Here is a 9,945-nt window from a genome sequence, read left to right on the forward strand (position 1 = left end):
TTGCAAAACCAGATGACTCCGTTTTGTTAAATTTTCAAAATTCATGTTTTTATCATGTAATCATGTTTTTATTTTGCTTTATTGTGTTAGTTAGCTGTAATTTTTTGTTATTTTTTAACCTAATCAAAATAACACAACTGCTGTTTGATTGAGATTAATTGGAATACACAATGAAAAAACATCATTTTTGAGAATTGTTAAAAACAGAGTTATCCATTTTTGCAAATGAACTATTCATACATATATATATATATATCTAATGTGCTGATAGCTATATAATAGCTATCAGCACATTTAATAAATACATTAAATATAATAAATAATTATTATTAGAAAGTCTCTTATGCTCACCAAGTCTGCATTTATTTGATTAAATATGTAGTAGTAGTATAATGTGAAATTTTATTAAAATTTTAAATGACTGTTTTCTATATAAATATATTTTTAAATGTAATTTATTCCTATGATGCGAAGGCTGAATTATTCCAGTCTTCAGTGTCACATAATCCTTCAGAATTCATTCTAATATGCTGATTTACTGCTCAACAAACATTTCTTATCATTATTATTATTAGTGTTTAAAACAGCTTTGCTGCTTCATATTTTTGTGGAAACCATGAAAAAATTTTCAGGATTCAAAAGAATGGCATTTAAGAATTGTAAATGTATTTACTCTCACTTTTGATCAGTTTAATGCATTTCTGCTGAATAAATGTATTAATTTCTTTCAAAAAAAAGATAAATAAATTGTACTGACCCTAAACTGACCAGTATTTTTTTTTCTGGAAATTCAACAAAAATATTTTCTTTTGATCACAATTTATTTCAAATTTTCTTAAAACAATATCTGTGAAAAGCATATTTCCAACTCTAAAATCCTATTTGATGAGCCACATTTGAAGACATTAAAAAAGACCTTCTATCTGCACACCTGTGAACACCTGTGAGTGCTACAGTTGAACACTGAGTGTCTAAAGAACATTTTTGATTAGGGTTTTATAGGACTCTGTGATTGTCTTTGATAGCATTGTGTCTCCACATCGCCCTATCCCAAGAGGAAACAGATCTGTGAATTGCTGCTCCGGAAAGGAGCCAACGTCAATGAGAAGAATAAAGAGTGAGTCAGTCAGTCACGTTGTTCAAAGGATTTAGCACATGACTTTGTATCATCCCCAGTAATGACTTCAATCTTTCACACAGCTTCCTCACACCTCTGCATCTTGCCGCTGAGAAGTCCCACAATGACATCATCGAGGTGTTGGTGAAACTCGAGGCGAAAGTAAGTGAGATTTTTCACAGCTGCAGTAAAACATACTCAATTATACACAGGCTTCACAGATGTTTTTAAACATCACATTCATTTCATCTGCCTCTAGGAATGAAAATACATAAATCTATGATTGAACATGAAATTTTGGACCATTTCATTTTTGTAATGCATGTTTCATTACTACATGATTCAGTGACTTCCCAAGTCCCATCCTTGTTGAATATCCAGTGTCTCTTAAACTACTGTAAAGTTCTGGCAACCACTGCTGCTGTTTTGTACTGTAAATTTTGCAGCTTTGTCCTGTCAGCGGGTTGTTTTGTGCAGGTGAATGTGGTTGATAACTTGGGTCAGACAGTGCTGCACCGCGCGGCTCACTGCGGCCATCCGCAGACATGTCGTGTGCTCCTGAGTGCTGGATGTGACCTGCTCATCACCTCCCTACAGGGCTTCTCACCCTCCCAGCTCTCCAGTGAAAGCATTCAGGAGATACTGCAAGGTGACATTTAGTTCAGATTCTCCATTTACTCACCCACGTGTCCTTCCAAACCTGTATGACTTTCTTCTTTGAAATTTCAAAAAAAGAAATTTAGCAGAATGTTCATGCTGATTCATTATACATTGAGTTGAAAAATTGAGTAGTGCATAAAAAACTTCAGGGGTGCAATAAAAATATATCGAATGTATCTATAAATAAGGTGTGTTTTCTTAATAAAGGGACACAAGGAGACATTTACAAGCAAAATTATTGAATTTATTAAGAAACAAAATGTACACTGTATATAATAATTAATATATAAATAATAATTAAGACATTTGTTATACCATTAAGACTTTTTATGATCTTAAATGTCATACAACTGAATTTTTTAGACTTCTTAAGGATCCACGGGGGCTTTCATTTCCACATGCTCCAAAATATTTTTTTTTACAGTTAACATACATCTAGCCTTAGTCTCATATGCGAGTGAAACACTCACACTGTGAGCCCTGGAAAGTGCTAAAGTGCCATGCTTGCGGTTATAGAAAATATTTTTTGATTTCTAGAAGGAGCATTTAAAGGCAACTCAGATACAAACAGGCAGCTGTTAGAAGCCTCCAAATCGGGAGATCTGGAAGTCGTAAAGGTAAGGACACTTTTTCTCCCATGTAGTTGTAAATCATTATGAATTGGATTATACCAGATTTCAACATTAGGTCTGATATATTGTTTTTTTACTTTTCCATATAGAAGCTCTGTACTCTTCAGAACGTGAACTGTAGAGACGTTGAGGGAAGGCAGTCCACACCTCTGCACTTTGCTGCGGGATACAACCGTGTGGTTGTGGTGGAGTATCTACTGCAGCACGGAGCCCATGTACACGCTAAAAACAAGGGGTGAGATGTGCACCTCTGCAAAGCCACAGCAAAATGAATGATATTTTTTCACGATTGACCAGAGTCTTGCAGTCTGAATCGAATGAGATGAGTACATTTACTATGAAATAATACAAAAACAATGAATAGAAAACATCTTACTATTTCACTGGCTGCATTTTCACGAACGAGTGACTCTTGTATGGAGGCCCAAACCTGCAGAAATTGAAAATAAATGAATGATAGAATGTAGTAATAGGAACATGAATAATAGAATATATGACTTGATAAAAGAAATACAATACATTTTTTGATTACATTTAGTCCTGAGTATATATTTTTAACTTTTTCTTTGTTTTATCAAGTCATTTATGCCTTTTTTATTTTGAATTTCTGCAGGTTTGGGCCTCCATACAGTGGTGTGGCATTAAAATAATAATAAAGTACATCAAATATAATATATTACATATTCTCTCATGAAACAGACATGCACCTTATTCAATGAAATAGACAAAAAAATGTTTTAAGAGTACAGCCACAAATTTATTGTTAGATAAATAAAATACAGTAAAATTAATTATTACAAAAATCTTAAATAAATAGTGAAACATTAAAATAAGTTCCAGAAATAGTATTGCCTTATTTAGTTACTACTGTAATTAGTATAAGAATTTCTTGAATTCTATAAGAAACACAAGTAAAGCTCATGTCTTTTGCTACATAATGGTCTGGTTCCCTTGCACAACGCCTGTTCCTATGGGCATTATGAGGTGGCTGAGCTCCTTGTCCTTCATAGTGCTGTGGTTAACGTGGCTGACCTGTGGAAGTTCACCCCACTGCATGAGGCGGCCGCCAAGGGCAAATATGAGATCTGCAAACTGCTGCTTCAGGTATTGAAAAACTCTGATTGAAATCCACTGTTCAGTCTTTGAACTGAATCATTTGAATCATTTCCACTGTCAATGGCAGCAAACTTTGTTTAGCGCTAACCAAGTACTTCCTTGACACAGAATGGTGCCGACCCAACCAAGATGAACTTTGATGGAAACACCCCTTTGGATTTGGTGAAGGACAGAGACACAGACATTCAGCATCTGCTCAGGGGTGACGCAGCACTGCTGGACGCCGCCAAGAAAGGCTGCGTAGCTCGCGTTAAAAAGCTCTGCGCTCCAGACAACGTGAACTGTCGAGACACGCAGGGACAGCATTCCACCCCGCTGCACCTGGCAGGTAGGTGTGGATCAGACTATGATGCTTTCACTTACTACTGTATACAAGACACAGTAGGTTGTCACGATACCAAAATTTTGACTTCGATACGATACCTGACTAAAATATATGAGTGTTGTCAAACGATTAATCGCGATTAATCGCATCCAAAATCAAAGTTTTTGTTTGCATAATGTGTGTTCTGTGTATATTTATTATGTATATATATAAATACACACACATACTATATTTATTTTGAAAATATTTACATGTCTATATTTATATTCATATCATTTATATTATATATAAATATATTTAATATATAAAGATAACATATTTTTCTGAAATATATACATGCATGTGTGTGTATTTATATATACAAAAAAATATAGACAGTACAGATACATATATTATGTAAACAAAAACTTTTATTTTGGATGCGATTAATCACGATTAATCGTTTGACAGCACTAGTAAAACTATTTAGTAACTCCAGCATGTTTTTCAGTTTGTGAAAATGTACTTTTTTTTTATTAAATAAATGTAATTGATACTTTAAATTTGACCCTGTTTTTAGCATTTTCATGGACCCTTTTGAAAACCTCCTGTCTAATGGACATTAATACTAACGACAGCCTCTATTTTTATTATATGCATATTTAACATTTCTGTGCAAAGCCCTAAAGGAAATCATATAGGCTTCTTTTAACCAAGTTTAATATGAATAAATTGAATTAACTAAACTGTATGTGTCAGGCTGACACTGTACATAACATGAACAAAATTTCAACATTTCGTGATCATGTCAGTCCTATTCTAAAGGCTCAAGTGTTCAAATAAAGAGTAAAATACCTGAAATATGGAAGAACAAAAATTAAATAGGATATTTTCATGATGGTGGTGTTTGATTTATGTGTATGATTAGCTGACTATAATAATCTGGAGGTGGCTGAATATCTGCTGCAACACGGGGCAGAGGTGAACTTGCAAGATAAAGGTGGTCTCAATGAGGTGATAATGTGGCCACGACACAAAGCAAGCATTATTGATCAATTATTCCATGAATACCATACTTACCTCTCCTCAAGTCATTGTTCAAACATGGAAATTGTTTGTCATTTTTATCCCAATGTTTTTTATATTCGTTTGCTTGGTCAATATCTTTGTGGGTTTTGGTCCTTTTGCGGTTGTAGGCTGTAAGGACTTTTGAAGTAACTGAAATAATTGGGAGAAAACTTCTAAAACTGTGGTCGACAGACCTGGAACTACTTCATAGCGTTGCGTTTACTAGTCAACAACTTTACATCAAACAGTCCAAATCAAGCATCCAACTGCCCTGTGGTATTAATGTTGTGTGATGAATTTATGGAATAATATATGATTTCACATAATAATAGTAATAATAATAATAATATGTTTTGAGTCAGAATTGTATGTACAGTAGGCCAATTTTCACGTGTTATCTAATCATAAATGTAGTCTTATTATTACAAGCTTTTGGTCTTTACTGAAATGAAGAAAAACATTCATCAAGCTCTTTCAGGTTTATTAACCACAGTTGAACAACTTTTTGTTGTTGTTTTTTTCAATTGGGAACGCAGTTTTGTATACATGTTATTCCTTGTTTCACTGAATCACAGAAGTCTATAGTGTAAAAGTCTACTGAATCAACATTTTGAATCAACAAATGTACATTTTCATGTACATTTCAAGGAAAGATATTTCACAGGGAATCCTCTCATTTGGTACATTACTATCATATTTAAGTTCTCCCAAAAGTGAGTACACCCCTCACATTTTGAGGGGTGTACAAAGGTGACATTTTGAGGGGTGACATTCAAAGTCCTGTGCAGCACTGCCGACGACTTCCGTAACCCGAAAGAAGCACGTTGATGGGCTGCTCTTGCTCTCGCTCTGGTTGCTGTGTGTACGTGCTCTTCTGAGAGAAGTGCCCATACAAGGAATTAATTCCGCCCTTCATGATGTCATGAAGGGCCATACTTGGAAAAACGTTCTGAAACTTATTAGAACCCGGAAGCAATATAGTCAGCGCAGCACAAGCTCCGGGCAGGTATACTTGCAGGCTGATCTCGATCACGCCACACCGTTACTACACAGCGCCAGGAGATTCAGTGAGAAAGCACTTGAATTCACGCTGATCTACACGCCGAATTTCCACTGGAAATAGTAAACCATCCGGAATCCTTTTGGATACTCATTATTCAAATCATGCTATGATTTGGGACACACTAATTCTAATTTTAAATACTACTTAGGATGGATAGTATGTGAATCGGGATGCAGCAATTGTTTATGATTTATGGAGAAAATAATACGTTTTACCATATTTTTTGTGTACGCACACAACAGACACATAATTATGTTCAAAAACAATGTCAAAGTGAATTTTGTATAATAGGTCCCCTGTAAACTGACAGCAGCCTAATAAACCTGCTGCTGTCTGTGTCATTAAAGTCAATCAAACAACAAAGAAAAGGAGAATATCTCACTGCTTTTGACTGAATAACTTCAGCAGCTTTAATAAATACAAATTTTTTTATTTAATTCATACAATGAAGACTAATGTGCACCATTTTATTTCTACATTTGATTATTCAGCAATACTACAAACCTGTATCTACACTTAAGATATTGTTTTTTTGTTTTCATTTAGTTTTATCTTGTAATTGTTTTGTCTTGTCTGCTCTAGAAACATGATATAACAGTTTTATTCAAACTGTAATCAAGCATAATCAAGCAGTGGATACAATTGTATTTATTTATTTTTTATGTCTTGTGCACGGAAATACAATTTCTCATATTTTCTTTTTCTTTTTATCAGCATGTCCCCTTAGGGGCTCCATAATCATATCACAGCATCTTACTGTGATCTTAGTGTAAAACTCTACATTGCGCTAGCCTTATCCATTTCATTTTAGAAGGCTTTATGTGTCTTCACACATGCTAATAGTGGGGCACTAATGTATATGTGTGAAAACTCAGAGGTGAGGGAATCAATTAAAGTTTCAAACTGGTGCTCTGATCTGCTTCTTTTGTCAGTCTTTCTTTCTAAATATTTCAGAATGAGTTTTTCTGAAAATCTAAAAATGCAGAAAGTTTCCTGTAAGGGGTAGGTTTAGGTGTAGGGTTGGTGTAGGCCGATAGAATATACGGTTTGTACAGTATAAAAACCATTACGCCTATGGAGAGTCCCCATAAACCATAAAAACAAACCTGTGTGTGTGTGTGTGTGTGTGTGTGTGTGTGTGTGTGTGTGTGTGTGTGTGTGTGTGTGTGTGTGTGTGCGCGTGTGTGTGTGTATTGGAACTGTGCAATATGGACAGAATAATCACATTTCTATTCTTTTAATGGATATTGTGATTTTTATTTGCGATTTTGGTCATTGTTTTCTCTTGTTCACACATTACATTCAAGACCATATTTCAGAATAAAATAAAATAGAATGAACTGCTTGATAAATAAAACTGTCATGTCTCTAGAACAGATGAGATACAGAGAAATCCATTAATATTACAAGACAAAAACTAAATTCTAATATGTTTTAAGTGTCGGTACAAGTTTGTAGTATTGCTGAATAATCAAACGTAAAAATAAAATGGTGCATAATCTTTGTTGTACGAATTAAATATACACTCGTTTTTATTGAAGCTACTGAAGTTATTCAGTCAAAAGCAGTGAAAGATTTTCTCCGTTTCTTTGGTTGTTTGATGAACATTAGGCACACAGACAGCAGCAGCTTTATTAGGCTGCTGTCAAGACCTAATCCAATATCCTTACACACGTCTGATTTTCTCCCAACTGTTTACATTTATTAAATAAGACACAAACAAATGTGTTTTACTTGACATACTCTCTATGATGGGCATGTTTGAAAATCTTGTGTGTATTTGACCATTTTAGTGAAAGAAGCTTGTGAAAGAGAGCTCAATTCAGCACTCTGACCTCACAGACGGCTTTATGTTTCATGGCTTATTGCATTTAATAACTCTTTTTAGCATCAAGCATGTCCCTCTTTTGATTTTCTCATTCATACATGTTTCTTTACCAGTCTAACGTAAATCACTTTGAGCATTCATGTGCTGGGCAGATATGATTTCATACTGCGATATAAACGATATAGCAAACCATGACTGTCCTAAACACAACAGCCTTAACCCTTTAACTTTCAACCTTAAAAGTGTTTTTTTTTCCATAAAGTATGACATCAATCTCTTTTTTGTCAAAATGTATGTTTTTTATCTAAACTATATAAAACTCTACCGTAAGGTAGAGTGTGCAGTAGTTTACATGTGCATTCATGTTTCGTGGTCTTTTTTCAATAATAAACATATCTGTAACATTGACAGTAAGTCTTAGATACCTTCCATAATTATAAAGGTCCACATGAAATTAAATTGATTCAAAAGGGGTGTTTAGAAATAAATAATACGCATACTTTATATTGGTATATTGTGGTCAATTTAATCCAGGCCATTTTCAATGATTTTAATTTTTGATAAATTTAGCTACTAAAAACATTTCACATAACAGGGCCACAACAGGAATATGTCAAGCTTTGTAAAATATCTTAGCCCTTTTTAGGATAAACTAATTCACAAGAATAATTCAGTTAACCATTTAGGATGTATCGATTCGCTAGAATGAATCAGATTTTCTAGTACCACATATCTGAGAAAGATAACCATTTATGATGAACCAATTCACTAGAATAGTAAAAGTGTTGTGTTCAATTTGTGAGCGCATCACAATATTTTTTTTTCACTGTCATCACTAGCAGTTCACTTAAGGAAAATTACATTCAGAACCTTTATATCCAACTGAAACTAATGCTGATGTCAGACCAAAAACTAGTGTAACAAAGGGCATTTTTTTGGCCGAGATACAACTATTTGAAAATCTGGAATCTGAGGGTGCAAAAAAATCAAAATATTGAGAAAATCACCTTTAAAGATGTCCAAATGAAGTTCTTAGCAATGCATATTACTAATCAAAAATTAAGTTTTGATATATTTACGGTAGGAAATTTACAAAATATCTTCATGGAACATGATCTTTACTTAATATCCTAATGATTTTTAGCATAAAAGAAAACTTGATCATTTTGACCCATACAATGTATTTTTGGCTATTGCTACAAATATACCCCAGCGACTTAAGACTGCTTTTGTGCTCCAGGGTCACAAATTAAAATTAATCTACAGTAGATTAACTAATGCTAAACTGTGGTAAAAAGTGGTCAAATCATTTCTTTTCAGTCATATCCAGAAGGTGTGCAACAAGAAGCTGTAGGAGAGATACACGCATCGCAGAAAGGAGGTTTCTGAGGAGAACCACAACCATGCCAATGAACGCATGCTCTTCCACGGTGTGTGAACCAAGACCTGCATTCACTGCTGTTCTGATTAGGGCTGCAACAGCTAATAGATAAAATCATGAAAATGAAATGAAAATAATCAACAACGAATTTGATTATCCATTCATCACGTCTTTCCACTTTGCACAGAAAACATCCACCAGTCATGTCACTTTACAGCAGTAAATAACTAATTTATGCGGACAAAGTGCATCTGGAAAACAGCAAAGGATGCAGAGTGAGCTGCTGCAGGAAAAGCACACGACCCAAGTTATTCTAAACATGAGAATTTGTCCTATTAAGCGATTCAAACAGAAGCACAGTTTAATGCTGCATGCCTTGCATTTTACGGTTGTATCCTTACATGCAAACATTCGAAAATCACACAATTGTTTCCATTTTGCATAAAGGCTCATCCTGAGTATCTGATAGACTTCACTGCAATAGACAGCGCACAATAGTATATGCATTTTGCATGTAAAAAGTCATTCTTTTTATTAATTTGATTGTTAATCTAGTGTTTGGTTTTTTTTTACTTCTACTTTTAAATGGTAAGCAATCGTTTTAATTTGTTCACCTTTTTTTCCACATAATGTTTAATTGCACATAGCCTACATAGATACATTCGCTATATTTGTTTTCATTGCTTCCAAATTGCGCGTGGTTTTGGGCTGGATGTGGAATAAAAAAATTGTATGGATTTTTTTCATTAAATGTATTATTTTGTAATCATCTTTGG

General features: G+C 34.2%; 1 pseudogene; it reads left to right on the forward strand.

The window, feature by feature from the left end:
- Positions 1 to 6,698, forward strand: part of LOC107557322 (tankyrase-2-like) — a 10,726-nt pseudogene extending 4,028 nt beyond the window's left edge.
- The last annotated feature ends 3,247 nt before the right edge of the window (positions 6,699 to 9,945 follow it).

Source organism: Sinocyclocheilus grahami, unplaced genomic scaffold (assembly GCF_001515645.1).
Source record: "Sinocyclocheilus grahami isolate Dianchi unplaced genomic scaffold, SAMN03320097.WGS_v1.1 scaffold599.1, whole genome shotgun sequence".
NCBI classification, from domain to species: Eukaryota; Metazoa; Chordata; class Actinopteri; order Cypriniformes; family Cyprinidae; genus Sinocyclocheilus; species Sinocyclocheilus grahami.